The sequence below is a fragment of the Rattus norvegicus genome, chromosome 1, assembly GCF_036323735.1.
Source record: "Rattus norvegicus strain BN/NHsdMcwi chromosome 1, GRCr8, whole genome shotgun sequence".
NCBI classification, from domain to species: domain Eukaryota; kingdom Metazoa; phylum Chordata; class Mammalia; order Rodentia; family Muridae; genus Rattus; species Rattus norvegicus.
Window position 1 is genome coordinate 197,562,697 of NC_086019.1, and position 15,800 is coordinate 197,578,496.

General features: G+C 41.7%; 1 long non-coding RNA gene across 2 annotated transcripts in view; it reads left to right on the plus strand.

Annotated features, from left to right (window-relative positions):
• The window catches only part of LOC102552773 (uncharacterized), a 28,057-nt gene extending 12,554 nt beyond the window's left edge, over nt 1-15,503 (plus strand). For both annotated transcript variants that reach the window (XR_010063172.1, XR_005499495.2), the window contains one exon: nt 15,238-15,503. This is a non-coding gene — a long non-coding RNA (uncharacterized LOC102552773). The remainder of the gene's footprint in view (nt 1-15,237) is intronic.
• The last annotated feature ends 297 nt before the right edge of the window (nt 15,504-15,800 follow it).

Genomic DNA, 15,800 nt, shown 5'->3' on the forward strand with positions numbered 1-15,800 from the left:
CTGCTTTGGCCGCTAAGCCAGGCATCAAACTGGGAGGAACAAAGGACTGCCATCTGCTCTGCCCCTGACTGATAGAAGAACATCAGCACACCAAGGTGTTGTTTTGCCTGTTGCCAAGGGTTACAGTATTTGTTATTTATGACGACAATGATGACAGCGTTGGTGATGCTGGTGATGATGCTGGTGATGGTGATGAAGGCGGTGAAGGCAGTGATGGCAGTGGTGGTGATTGGTGCTGGCGATTGAACCAAGGGTCTCACACATGATCTACAAACTGTGCTATATTTCTGATCTTCCACTTATTTGCATATATATATATATATATATATATAAAATTTGCAATACTAAGGATTAAATCCAGGACCCCACACATGCTAGCTAGGCATGTCTTCTGCCACTGAGCCACATACCTTGCCTTCGTTTTAGGTTTACTTTGAGTCAGGGTCTCACTAACTTGTACAGAATGATCCTCAGCTTGCAATCTTGCTAACTCAGCCTTCCAAGTAGCTTGGATTACAGGATTGTATCCTTGGGCCGGGATTCTTGTTATTTTATTTCTAATAGCAAAGACAATGTTTATTCTCTAAAGACTTTGGAGATGTTTATTTTTTTAAAGATACTGTTACGATGTCATTGACTTTATCAACACTAAGGATACAGCACACAGTAAAGATAAAATTGCCGCTGTTACTAGCTGATGTATTATCGTCGAAATATATAAAGTGGAATCTGGAGGCATTGAAGAAAAGCAAATGGAAATAAACTGAGCAGGAAGACTTTGAAATTCTTCTATGGAAACCAAGTCGGCAAGGAAGAAAGAGAACGAAGAGTGTGGAGTAACATGCCTCAGGGGACAGATCTCAAGGATAAGGACAGCCCTGTGACACAGAACACTCTCAGGTGGACCAATGGCACTGAAGACACTTTACAATTAAGTTAACAAAGAAGAAGAAAAAAACCATGGTCTTTGCCAACCTATGTCCTAGCCAGTAATAAAAGCATGAACGAAACAATTTTCTAAATTCTCCAAACCAAACCCCTGACTCCCCTGTAGGCCACTTTTTCAAATAGGAGAAGAAATGAAATGTTTAACTCTAGATTGAATATCTACAAAAATAACTGTAATGAAATATGGCTTCAAAAATCTATAGTTACAGCAAAACTCAGACTCTCTGTTTTCTGTTAGTGCTTAAGGACTCAAGGATCTAACAAAATGAGCCTGCACTTTGCAGGCAGGTTTGCCTAAAACTACACTAGAAACAAAGTCTGTTTTTACAAAAGAATTCATGTGTCTTAGGGAAGTAGAGGTATAAAAACAGATGGACAAGTGGAAAATTGATAAATTGGGAAATGAGGTTATTAGTGAGCGAGCATGGGAAAGAGCTCTGAAGGCTGTCAGCTCAATGGAGCAATCGACCTGCTAGCTTCGGCCCGAGGGAAGGAAGAGAACGCATTCACAGAACCAGTATCACACAGGTTATGGAGCCAAGACTGACGGCACCCGGAGGAGCTTCAGCTCCGTTTTATGGCAATCAATTTGGCTACAAGAATGAAATGAATGATTTCTAAAGAAAATGTACCAGACATCCAGTGAAAAGATCACCAGAAAATCCAAATACTTTAACGATTAAGAAAAGGTCCGGGATCCTTTTGTAAGGTGCCTTCAGAGGGTTGGGGAAATGGCTCAGTGGGTAAAGCATGGGCTGCCCACTTCTCAGAACTCATGCAAAGCTGGGAACAATGTTGCATGTTTGTAATCCTTAAAAGGCCCATGGTCAGAAATGAATGAATACTTCCTAGCTATAAAAATGTATATCATATAGATCAATAGCCAATACTTATGTACATATCAATATAAATATTTGTATGTATATTTGTATGTATAAATATTTGTATGTATATATATTTGGACACAGGTTCTTACTAAGTAGCTCAGGATGGCCTTGAACTCACAGAAGATCTGCCTGGCTCTGCCTCCTGAGTGCTGGAATAAAGGGGTGCATATTTTGCTTGCTGAGGAAACAGTACCAGAATTGGTGATGCTCACTATAGTCAGTAAATGATACCCTGTCATCAGTGCACTTGAATTAGATTTTCCCCTGACAAGGTTTTTGTGGCTTAACTCTCAGCAACTTAAGACGGCAGTGACTGGAACCTCTACTTGTGATTATATGTTTTATTAATCTTTCGTCTACTTTATATAGAAGGCTGTCTTATAGTTACTTCAATGATAATTTCTTTTAAAAATGGTATATTTTTATTTTAAAATTGTGTGTGTGTGTGTGTGTGTGTGTGTGTGTGTGTGTGTGTGTGTGTGTGTGTGCGTGTGTGAGTGCAGACAGCCATGGAAGTCAGAAAAGGGCATGGAATCTTCTGGAGTTACAGGTAGCTTGGAGGTGCCTGCCATGGGTCCTGGGAACTGAATTTGGGTCTTCTACAAGGGCAGCCAGTGTTCTTTTAACTGTGGGTTGTCTCCGCAGATCCTTTCTTATAATTCCTTCAAACATTTCTGAGTTAGGCTTTGTTTCCAAGCCACTTGTGCTATTGTCAAGAGCACGTTCCAGCCCTTGGCCCATTCTTTCATTAGTCTGACACTGTCGTTCTTGGGGATTAACAGCAGTTGTCATACACCTCACAAATCTTTCCATCAGTTTAGTGTTTGCCTTTAATCTTGTTTATGATGTCTTTTGACATGAAAGAACTTAAATACATCTATGTAATGAAATCTTCAATCTTATGTATTAACAGGTTTCCTCTTGGTGTTTATACTGAGAAGAGCTGTATCCAAGACCATGAGCCTCTTTCCCACTTTTTATTCTAGCAGTTTTATGGTTTTAGTTATGATTTTACGTTGAATGCTCTGACACACCCGCAGTGTGTACAGCTGGCTGGACCAAGGCAAGGGACAGGTACTGGCCAATTTTCCCAGGGTGCATAGCAGCTGCGGGATCTAGTCCCTGGCCATTGACTTCAGGAGCCATATTGAGGCACTGGAGAAAAGGTGGTAAATAGGACAAGGGGATGTGGGCCTATTTAGAAGCAGTTCTTTGGGGCAATTTCAATCTCCATTGTCAGGATACCAGCAGTCCAGATCAGTAGTGTTAGGATACCAAACATGAAGCAACATGGCACAATACAGCAGAAACAGTCAGGCTTCCGCCGAATTGGCACCAGTCAGTGGGATGCCAGGAGAAGTACTCTGCTGTGCCTCTCTCAACGAAGTGAAGACTCGAGACCGATGAAGCATTGCAAAGCTAGCTATGCAAGTGCCCCTCACTGTCTGTTGAGTCCTATTTATACCCTCTCCAAATATCACATGTCCTCCCACAGGCCGTAAGTCAGCAAAACACCACATGAGTCTGCATCACATGACACTACCAGAAACTCCCACGGCAAGCGTTTCTTTTTCTTTTTGTTCTTTGGTTGTTTGAGACAGGCAACAAGGTTCACTCTGCCGCTCAGACTGGCATCAAATTCATGATGGTCCTCCTGCCTCATTCTTCTGAGTGTGAGATTATAGGCACAAGTCACAACAACTGGCTCGTATCCTTAAGTCTTATATTTTCGGTAATATTGTAGTTTCCCATGTATTCCTCTAAACCAGCAGTTCTCAACCGACAGGTCAAGACTCCCACAGGGTTTGCATATCATCTCCTGCATATTACAATTTATAACAGTAGAGAATTTACAGCAATAAGTAGTAGCAACAAAATAGTTTTATGGTTAGGGGTCACCACACCAATTAAAGGGTCGCAGCATTAGGAAGTTGAGAACCACTGCTCTATGCCCTCACCATTTTTAAACCATCTTTTGCTTTTAACTATGTACCAAAAGCTACTGGCATGCTATCTTTCAGTTGGTGATCTTAGTAAATTATGTTTTTTTGTCTTTATTTTTTTGTGGTGCTGACCATCAAATCCAGGAACCCACCCAGAAGCCAAGCATGTGCTGTGTTGCTGAGCCATCCGAAGTCTTGCTTTATTATGGAGTTCATGCAAGATTTATAGCCATCTCTAAAAACAATTCTCTGTTCTCTCCTTTTTAAATAGGTATACATTTTGTTTCTCCCTATTTTCTAATTGTCACAACAGACAGCTCCCAAAGGATGTTAAATAATGGTAGATTACAAGTGTCTAACAGAAGTTGTACGCCAACCTTGTACCATGCTACGCTCTGCACACATGAATTTACTTGATTCTCAAAACAACCCAATCTACTTAGATTATTGTAACTGTTGGTTTTACTGCCAATTTGCCACAAATTAGAACTACCTGAAAGAGGAACCTGCAGCTGAGGAATTGTCCTGATTGCCCTAACTGAAATGGCAAGAGCCCCCAAAAATGTGGGTGGCACATTCTAGAAGAGAAGCTCAGGAGGAGGGACCACGGCAGAAGGGAGTTTATTTGTCTTTGTTCACCGGGTCTTCCCTCTAGCCATCAAGTTGATTTACCCTGTTGCTGCAGCATTTCCAGTGTCGACTGAAGACAGCAGCTTCCTGTGAACTCTCTGGGTTTGAGGTGCCATACTGGGACAGCCGAGGCACCCAGCCTCAAGGACTGAGCAACAACTGGGTTCTCAGTCTCTCAGGCAAGAGACAGCTGCTGCTGTTACTCTTTCAGTGTAAGCCGATCTAATGATCTCATTCAATGGGTTCTGTTCTTCTAGAGAACCCTGATTAGCACAATTGCTGTCCCCATTTCTTAGGTAAGGAGCGTGGTGTACAGAAGGATGCGGTATTATATCGGTATTCTCTCACCTAACAATGGAAGACCCTGAATTTGGACTCACAAGTCCCATCTTTTTTGGAGTGTGTGTTAGCACTTATATAGTTGTCTTAATATTTAATGTTTATTTGCTTATTTATAATGAGTCTAAATTTGCTTATTTTCTTATGAATTCCCCTTAGCATTCATTATATTTCCCAGGTTTATGAATTGCTCTTTCTGTATTTACCGTAAGACTTGAAAACAGGTTAGTTAATATTTCTTCACATGTATTTTGCATCACGTAATGTTTTCTGTGATTCAGCCTTCGAGTGGATTATACTGCTGTGTACTAGCCCACAGGCCACTGAGACTAATTATTCGCAATGTTTCTGCCTGTGTTTTCGCTTGTGTGGTTTCTACTGTATGTCTTTGGACTCGCTAAACCTCTCTTTCATCACATCCATTCTGCTGAGCGTCACCCACCTTCCTTTGAGTCTCTGCGAACTTGTGTTTTCCAACTTTAGGGATTTTTAGTTCTTTTCATCCTTTCTTTTGTAATTCCTCCTATTTTATCCATTCTGGTACTGGTCATAGTTGCTAGTTCTATTATATTTCATAATTTTGGGTTATTTTTGAGGTTGGGTCTCACTCTGTAGCTGACACTGCTCTAAAACCCACACCCTCTTTCTTCAGACTCCAGGGAACGGGGGTTATAGGTCTGGGCCTTTGCATCTTGCTGCCATAGTCACTTTCAATGTTTACTTTCTGAGTCCAATATTTCCCTGGTGTTTGAGGCTCTGTTTCTTTTGATGGATTTCCTCTCTTGACTGTAGGATTTCATGTAACTTGTTATTGCGTGTAGATACTGTGAGTTATTGATACAATGTATAGAAAGCAGACTCTTCTGCGACTCTTTGAAGAATGCTCAGCTTTCTTATAGCAGACGGTTAACTTATTGATCCATTAAACTTACCCATATTTGGTTTCCTACTTTCTTAGGGTAGTTCTGTCTAGATATTTCCTTAATATTATGGTCAATCCCCTGAGACACATTCTTTTTTTCTGCTTAAGTCATGGCCCTTCTAAGATTTCAGTAATATCTATTGCTGTGACAAAACACCACAACCAAAAGTAATTTGGGGAGGAAAGGGCTTATTTCAGCGTCTAGTTCCATATTCTATTGTCCATCAACTGTGGGCAATCATCACAGAAACTCAAACAGGGCAGGAACCTGCAGGCAGGAGCGGATGCAGCGGCCATGGAGGGATGCTGCTTACTGGCTTGCTCCTCATGGCTTGCTCACCCTCTCTTATACCACCCAACATCACCATTCTAGGGGTGACACCACCCACAGTTGGATGGGCCTTTCCACGTCAATTATTAATAAAGAAAATGTCCCACAGGCCGACTTGGCTGGAGCATTTTCTTAATTGAGGTTCCTTCTTCTCAAATGATTTCAGACTTTGTCAAGTTGACAAAACTAGCCAGGATAATGGCAATAAAATGGCAAATGACATCATTATCATCATAAATCTAACACTCTTGGGACTCCTAGGCATAGAGACAGTTTTGGAATTTTGATTTCCTTAAAAAAAGAAAAATTATAAGAATGTGTTTTGCCCACATTTCTGACTCCAGAGGAAAACACCTAATGCTATCTGGGACCCCAGTGCACAGGAGCTCCGGGAAAAGGCGGCGCAGGCCCTCCTGGTTGCCGCCCTCAAAAGCAGCCCCCTACAAGCAACTTGAGCCGCGGGACCACAGGTAAGACCAACTTTTCTGCTCCAAGCGACCTGCCTGGTGGACTCAGGACACACAGGGGCAAAATTCCTCTGGGACCGGACACTTCTGGCTTTTACCTGGAGCCCCAACCTCGCTGATCCCGGCCCACATCTCACTGCTCCCAAACCCCTTGGGAAAGAGAGCTCACCGCCCGGACAGGTGGGCACTCCTGAGATTGCAGAGCAGAAGAGACCACCAATACCGCCCACCCCTGCCCACATCCCTGGCCCAAGAGGAAACCGTATACGGCCTCTGGGAACCAGAAGATAAGGGCACTCAAACGGCAGATCCCCCGCAGTCTAGACACTGCCGGGACCTGAAGGGAATCAGTCAACAGTTCTTTGCACCCAAATCCCATGGGAGGGAGAGCTAAACTTTCAGAGGGGCAGGCATGCCTGGGAAGCCAGAAGAGACTACACTCTGCCCACATTTCTAACTCCAGAGGAAAACACCAAACACCATCTGGGATCCTGGTGCACGGGGGCCCCAGGAAAAGGCTGCACAGGCCCTCCTGGCGCCTTCACGGAGAACTCAAAAGCAGCCCCCGACGAGCAACTTGAGCCGCAGAACCACAGGTAAGACCAACTTTTCTGCTCCAAGCGACCTGCCTGGTGGACTCAGGACACAGGCCCACAGAAACAGCTGAAGACCAGTAGACAGGAAAGACTACATGCTCGAAAGCAGAACACTCTGTTCCCATAACTGACTGAAAGAAAACAGGAAAACAGGTCTACAGCACTCCTGACACACAGGCCTATAGGACAGTCTAGCCACTGTCAGAAATAGCAGAACAAGGTAACACCAGAGACAACCTGATGGAGAGAGGCAAGCACAGGAACCCAAGCAACAGAAACCAAGAAGACTACATGGCATCATCAGGACCCAATCCTCCCACCAAAGCAAACACTGAATATCCAAACACACCAGAAAAGCAAGATCCTGATTTAAAATCACATTTGATCATGATGCTGGAGAACTTCAAGAAAGACATGAAGAACTCCCTTAGAGAAACGCAGGACAAATAAATAAACAAGTAGAAGCCTATAGAGAGGAATCACAAAAATCCCTGAAAGAATTCCAGGAAAACAAAATCAAACAGATGAAGGAATTAAAAATGGAAATAGAAGCAATAAAGAAAGGACACAGGGAAACAACCCTGGATATAGAAAACCAAAGGAAGAGACAAGGAGCTGTAGATAAAGCATCACCAACAGAATACAAGAGATAGAAGAGAGAATCTCAAGAGCAGAAGATTCCATAGAAATCATCGACACAATGGTCAAAGATAATGTAAAACGGAAAAAGCTACTGGTCCAAAACATACAGGAAATCCAGGACTCAGTGAAAAGATCAAACCTAAGGATAATAGGTATAGAAGAGAGTGAAGACTCCCAGCTCAAAGGACCAGTAAATATCTTCAACAAAATCATAGAAGAAAACATCCCTAGCCTAAAGAAAGAGATGCCCATAAACATACAAGAAGCCTACAGAACTCCAAATAGATTGGACAAGAAAAGAAAATCCTCCCGTCACATAATAGTTAAAACACCAAATGCACAAAATAAAGAAAGAATATTAAAAGCAGTAAGGGAAAAAGGTCAAGTAACATATAAAGGCAGACCTATCAGAATCACACCAGACTTCTCACCAGAGACTATGAAAGCCAGAAAATCCTGGACAGATGTCATACAGACCCTAAGAGAACACAAATGCCAGCCCAGGTTACTGTATCCTGCAAAACTCTCAATTAACATAGATGGAGAAACCAAGATATTCCATGACAAAACCAAATTTACACAATATCTTTCTACAAATCCAGCACCACAAAGGATAATAAGTGGTAAAGCCCAACATAAGGAGGCAAGCTACACCCTAGAAAAAGCAAGAAACTAATCGTCTTGGCAACAAAACAAAGAGAAGAAAAGCACACAAACATAATCTCACATCCAAATATGAATATAACAGGAAGCAATAATCACTATTCCTTAATATCTTTCAATATCAATGGTCTCAACTCCCCAATAAAAAGACATAGATTAACAAACTGGATACACAATGAGGACACTGCATTCTGCTGCCTACAGGAAACACACCTCAGAGACAAAGACAGACACTACCTCAGAGTGAAAGGCTTGAAAACAACTTTCCAAGCAAATGGTCTGAAGAAGCAAGCTGGAGTAGCCATTCTAATATCGAATAAAATCGATTTTCAACTAAAAGTCATCAAAAACATAAGGAAGGACACTTCATATTCATCAAAGGAAAAATCCACCAAGATGAATTCTCAATCCTAAATATCTATGCCCCAAATACAAGGGCACCTACATATGTAAAAGAAACCTTACTAAAGCTCAAAGCACACATTGTATCTCACACAAAAATAGTAGGAGATTTCAACACCCCACTCTCATCAATGGACAGATCATGGAAACAGAAATTAAACAGAGACATAGACAGACTAAGAGAAATCATGAACCAAATGGACCTAATAGATATTTATAGAACATTCTTTCCTAAAACAAAAGGATATACCTTCTTCTCATCACCTCATGGTACTTTCTCCAAAATTGACCATATAATTGGTCATAAAACAGGCCTCAACAGATACAGAAAGATAGAAATAATCCCATGTGTCCTATCAGACCACCATGGGCTAAAGCTGGTCTTCAATAATAATAAGGGGAGAATGCCCATATATATGTGGAAGTTGAACTATGCTCTACTCAATGATAACCTGGTCAAGGAAGAAATAAAGAAAGAAATTAAAGACTTAGAATTTAACGAAAATGAAGGTACAACATACCCAAACTTATGGGACACAATGAAAGCTGTGCTAAGAGGAAAACTCATAGCTCTGAGTGCCTGCAGAAAGAAACAGGAGAGAGCATATGTCACCAGCCTGACAACACACCTAAAAGCTCTAGAACAAAAAGAAGCAAATACACCCAGGAGGAGTAGAAGGCAGGAAATAATCAAACTCAGAGCTGAAATCAACCAAGTAGAAACAAAAAGGACCATAGAAAGAATCAACAGATCCAAAAGTTGGTTCTTTGAGAAAATCAACAAGATAGATAAACCCTTAGCCAGACTAACGAGAGGACACAGAGAGTGTGTCCAAATTAACAAAATCAGAAATGAAAAGGGAAACATAACTACAGAATCAGAGGAAATTCAAAAAATCATCAGATCCTACTACAAAAGCCTATATTCAACAAAACTTAAAAAATCTGCAGGAAATGGACAATTTCCTAGACAGATACCAGGTACTGAAGTTAAATCAGGAATAGATAAACCATTTAAACAACCCCATAACTCCTAAGGAAATAGAAGCAGTCATTAAAGGTCTCCCAACCAAAAAGAGCCCAGGTCCAGACGGGTTTAGTGCAGAATTCTATCAAACCTTCATAGAAGACCTCATACCAATATTATCCAAACTATTCCACAAAATTGAAACAGATGGATCACTACCGAATTCCTTCTACAAAGCCACAATTACTCTTATACCTAAACCACACAAAGACACAACAAAGAAAGAGAACTTCAGACCAATTTCCCTTATGAATATCGACGCAAAAATACTCAATAAAATTCTGGCAAACTGAATCCAAGAGCACATCAAAACAATCATCCACCATGATCAAGTAGCCTTCATCCCAGGCATGCAGGGATGGTTTAATATACGGAAAACCATCAACGTGATCCATTATATAAACAAACTGAAAGAACTAAACCACATGATCATTTCATTAGATGCTGAGAAAGCATTTGACAAAATTCAACACCCCTTCATGATAAAAGTCCTGGAAAGAATAGAAATTCAAGGCCCATACCTAAACATAGTAAAAGCCATATACAGCAAACTAGTCCCTAACATTAAACTAAATGGAGAGAAACTTGAAGCAATCCCACTAAAATCAGAGACTAGACAAGGCTGCCCACTCTCTCCCTACTTATTCAATATTGTTCTTGAAGTACTAGCCAGAGCAATCAGACAACAAAAGGAGGTCAAGGGGATACAGATTGGAAAAGAAGAAGTCAAAATATCACTATTTGCAGATGATATGATAGTATATTTAAGTGATCCCAAAAGTTCCACCAGAGAACTACTAAAGCTGATAAACACCTTCAGCAAAGTGGCTGGGTATAAAATTAACTCAAATAAATCAGTAGCCTTCCTCTACACAAAAGAGAAACAAGCTGAGAAAGAAATTAGGGAAACGACACCCTTCATAATAGACCCAAATAATATAAAGTACCTCGGTGTGACTTTAACCAAGCAAGTAAAAGATTTGTACAATAAGAACTTCAAGACACTGAGGAAAGAAATTGAAGAAGATCTCAGAAGATGGAAAGATCTCCCATGCTCATGGATTGGCAGGATTAACATAGTAAAAATGGTCATTTTCCCAAAAGCGATCTACAGATTCAATGCAATCCCCATCAAAATACCAATCCAATTCTTCAGAGAGTTAGACAGAACAATTTGCAAATTCATTTGGAATAACAAAAAACCCAGGATAGCTAAAACTATCCTCAATAATAAAAGGACTTCTGGGGGATTCACTATCCCTGAACTCAAGCAGTATTACAGAGCAATAGTGATAAAAACTTCATGGTATTGGTACAGAGACAGACAGATAGACCAGTGGAATAGAATTGAAGACCCAGAAATGAACCCACACACCTATGGTTACTTGATTTTTGACAAAGGAGTCAAAACCATCCAATGGAAAAAAAGATAGCATTTTCAGCAAACAGTGCTTGTTCAACTGGAGGTCAACATGTAGAAGAATACAGATCGATCCATGCTTATCACCCTGTACAAAGCTTAAGTCCAAGTGGATCAAGGACCTCCACATCAAACCAGATACACTCAAACTAATAGAAGAAAAAATGGGGAAGCATCTCGAACACATGGGCACTGGAGAAAATTTCCTGAACAAAACACCAATGGCTTATGCTTCAAGATCAGGAATCGACAAATAGGATCTCATAAAACTGCAAAGCTTCTGTAAGGCAAAGAACACTGTTGTTAGGACAAAATGGCAACCAACAGATTGGGAAAAGATCTTTACCAATCCTACAACAGATAGTGGGCTTATATCCAAAATATACAAAGAACTCAAGAAGTCAGACTTCAGGGAGACAAATAACCCTATTAAATAATAGGGTTCAGAGCTAAAGAAAGAATTCACAGCTGAGAAATGCCGAATGGCTGAGAAACACCTAAAGAAATGTTCAACATCTTTAGTCATAAAGGAAAATGCAAATCAAAACAACCCTGAGATTTCACCTCACACCAGTCAGAATGGTTAAGATTAAAAACTCAGGTGACAGCAAATGCTGGCAAGGATGTGGAGAAAGAGAAACACACCTCCATTGTTGGTGGAATTGCAGACTGGTACAACCATTCTGTAAATCAGTCTGGAGGTTCTTCAGAAAATTGGACATTGAATTACCTGAGGACCCAGCTATAGCTCTCTTGGGCATATACCGAAAAGATGCCCCAACATATAGCAAAACACATGCTCCACTATGTCCATAGCAGCCTTATTTATAATAGCCAGAAGCTGGAAAGAACCCAGTTGCCCTTCAACAGAGGAATGGATACAGTAAATGTGGTGCATCTATACAATGGAATATTACTCAACTATCAAAAACAATGACTTTATGAAATTCATAGGCAAATGGATGGAACTGGAAAATATCATCCTGAGTGAGGTAACCCAATCACAGAAAAACACACATGGTATGCACTCATTGATAAGAGTCTATTAGCCCAAATGCTTGAATTACTCTAGATGCACAGAACACATGAAACTCAAGAAGGATGACCAAATGCGAATGTTTCACTCCTTCTTTAAAGAGTATCAAGAATACCCTTGGCAGGGAATAGGGAGGCAAAGTTTAAAACAGAGGCAGAAGGAACACCCATTCAGAGCCTGCCCCACATGTGGTCCGTACAGATACAGCCACCAAACTAGATAAGATGGATGAAGCAAAGAAGTGCAGGCTGACAGGAACCGGATGTAGATCTCTCCTGAGAGACACAGCCAGAATACAGCAAACACAGAGGCGAATGCCAGCAGCCATCCACTGAACTGAGAACAGGACCCCCGTTGAAGGAATCAGAGAAAGGACTGGAAGAGCTTGAAGGGGCTCGAGACCCCATATGAATAACAATGTCAAGCAACCAGAGCTTCCAGGGACTAAGCCACTACCCAAAGACTATACACGGACTGACCCTGGGCTCTAACCTCATAGGTAGCAATGAATAGCCTAGTAAGAGCACCAATGGAAGGGGAAGCCCTTGGTCCTGCCAAGACTGAACCCCCAGTGAACGTGATTGTTGGGGGGCGGGTGGTAATTGGGGGAGGATGGGGAGGGGAACACCCATCTGGAAGGGGAGGGGGAGGGGGATGTTGGCCCAGAAACTGGGAAGGGGAATAACAATCAAAATGTAAATAAGAAATACTCAAGTTAATAAAGATTAAAAAAAAAGAACGTGTTTTTGTTTTAAACTCAGGTATGAGACACAGGGCTGCTTTCAACTGCAGTAGCTGACGGTGATTTGCTTCATGCTCTAGCAGAGGCATGATTTTGCCAGTTGCAGATAGTTTCTGCAATTGTGTGATCTTTGGAATTCTGGGAGCTTGTTTTTTTTCTAGCACCCTGATGGGTAGAGATGAGTGGCTGTTGGTCATACAGGAAGGTAGGTTGTGATTTGTCAGTAACTGTGGTTTTAGGTAGAGATGAGTAGCTGTTGGTCATTTAGGGAGGGAGCTTGTGGTGTTAGTAGTGTGGTCAAAGAAGAAACAAAAAGAAAGAAATTAGATTTAGAGATTTTTCCACTTCTCTCTCCTTTCACTCCTTGCTTCTCTCCTATCTAGGGTTAGGGTGTAAAACTGGTGGGATAAATGATGGGGAAAAGAAGAACCCACAAAGTTGCATAGACCAGCTACACCTAGGGGTTCCCCAATATGCACTTTAAGACCCACTGATCCGAATGCTTGTATCAACACCACTTACCCAAATGATTAAAAAAGAAAACCTGTATTTTTTTTTCTTCGATGGTGACTGTCCTAGCTTGGTTTCTATTCCTGTGATAAGCACCACAGTCCAACACAACTCAAGAAGGAAAGGATTTCTTTGGCTTGCAGGTTACAGTCCATTATGAAGGACTCCTAAGGCAGGAGCTCGGGGTAGGAACCTGAAGACAGAAATTTAAGCAGAGACCATGGAGAAACGTTTATGACTGCTTACCCATCTGACTTTCCTTACATAGACCAGCCCTACCTACCCAGGGATGGCACTGCCAACAGCGGGCTGGACCTGCCTATATTATTTAGCAACCAAGAAAATACTCCACAGGCCAATGTAATAGAAGCAATGCCTCAACTGAGGTCCCCTTTTCCTAGGAGTGTCAAACGACAGCCAAGATTAGTCTTCACAATACTTCTGTGTGCAGTTTACACTGGACTCTGAGATTTTAGAACAACTCTTTGTGGTGGAACCTGTCACCTCTTCCCTATCTTTGCCCTATCTTCCAATATTTCAGAGCAGGTGAGCAAATGGAGAGACTACATGCTGCTATGTAGCGGTAGCTTTCTGGATAGGATTCCAACTTAAGTCTCTCCAAACTCATAGCTCTAGAGCTTCCCATCCTCTCCTGGTTTCTGGATATCTTTCCCTTAGTAAAAAAATGTTGTACAAAGATGAATACAATGAAGTATTCCTTTGCTTTTCTCACTGAGAGGGATGTGTTGCAACACAATATGTGTGTGGGGGGGTGGGGGTTGGGACAGGGGCTAGGGCAGGGTCTGTCTATGTAGCTGTGGCCGGCCTGAAATTCACTATGTCGATGGATGGCCTTGAACTCACAGAGATTTTTATGTCTCTGTCTCTTGAGTGTTGGGATTAAAGGCATGCACCACTATCTCTGGCTGGAGTATGGTTTTAGGTTTCTCCGTGGGGTGGGTAGCTGGGTTGATCTATGCCTCTCCAACCGGGAAGCATCCAAAACGCCTTTACGTGCTCACGGCTTACTTCTGATAAATGGCTAAGCCCATGTTTTTGCATATCATATCATATACTTTGTCCTGAGAATGATTCTTCTGGAATAAATGGAAAGCTCCTGTTCTCTCTTGAAGAATAGGAAATGATGGCCAATCAATTCCTTAAAAAGATTTTCTCTTTATTACCATCCAGGGTTAGATCTGGGATAGTGTAGCACACTGATAGTAAAGGTGAAATACGGGATCTCAGGTAGATAACTGCCGTGCCCTTTCCTTTTTCTGACAGTTACAGAGGCAAAGGAAAACCACAGATGTCTGATAAGGCCCAGAGACATCATTTCAGTATATGACGTAAGAGATAGGAACGGGGGAAGGGAGTGGGAAAGCAGGAAAGCTAAGGGGGTTGATGAAGAGACGGAGCTCTCTTCGGTTACACGGGCTGTTTCTGATGATTTGCCTGTGTGGATGAGAGCTGAGGTTTCTCTCTTTCTCTGGGGATTCCTTGCCGGGGAAAGTGGATGTCTGGAGTGTAGATAGCTTCTGTGAAAGGGGCCCTGGCAAATTAAATCCCACCGTTTTGTCTTCATTCATAATGCATGCTTTATACATCTCTGTAAATAACTGCTAGAATTTAAACTAGAGAGTGATAAAATAGTCCAAGCTGTGCGTCTGAACCACGCTGGGGTGTTTGATCATTCTGAAGCCGTCTCCGCCCGCTGTCTCCTTCACTCTAGCCTCACGTCTTCGGTGGAAATGGCTCTTCCTCACCTTTGGAATTGTCACCAGTGAAGAGAGAAGGCAGAGGCTGCAGCACAATTTCTGAAGAACACAGTCCTCGTGGACATTAGAGGACCCTCATGGTGGAAATTTAAACAAGGAAAAAGGGAAAGTCCACATGAGTCACTTCTGCCCGCATCGGCCAAATCTTGGGGAGACAGTATCCATCCCACGTGAGAGTTCATAGTCCTTTATCGGGAAATAAACTCAACTTGCTTTGTTATTTTCTTTGTCTGGGTGTGTATATGTTCACATGTGTGCTCAGACATGTTCAATGTCAGGTACCTTCTTCAATTGCTTTCTATTTTATTTTTAATTTTTCAATTTATTTATTTTTGTGTGAGTGCTTCACCAGTGTGTACATATGTGTACCGTGTGTGTGCCTGGTGCCTGTGGAAGTTAGAAGAGGGCACTGGATTCCTTGAACCTAAGGTTGGTCTTCAATCACCATCGGGGTGCTGGGAAATGAACCAGGTCCTCTGCAAAACTAACAAGCGTTCTTATTTATTTATTTATTTAT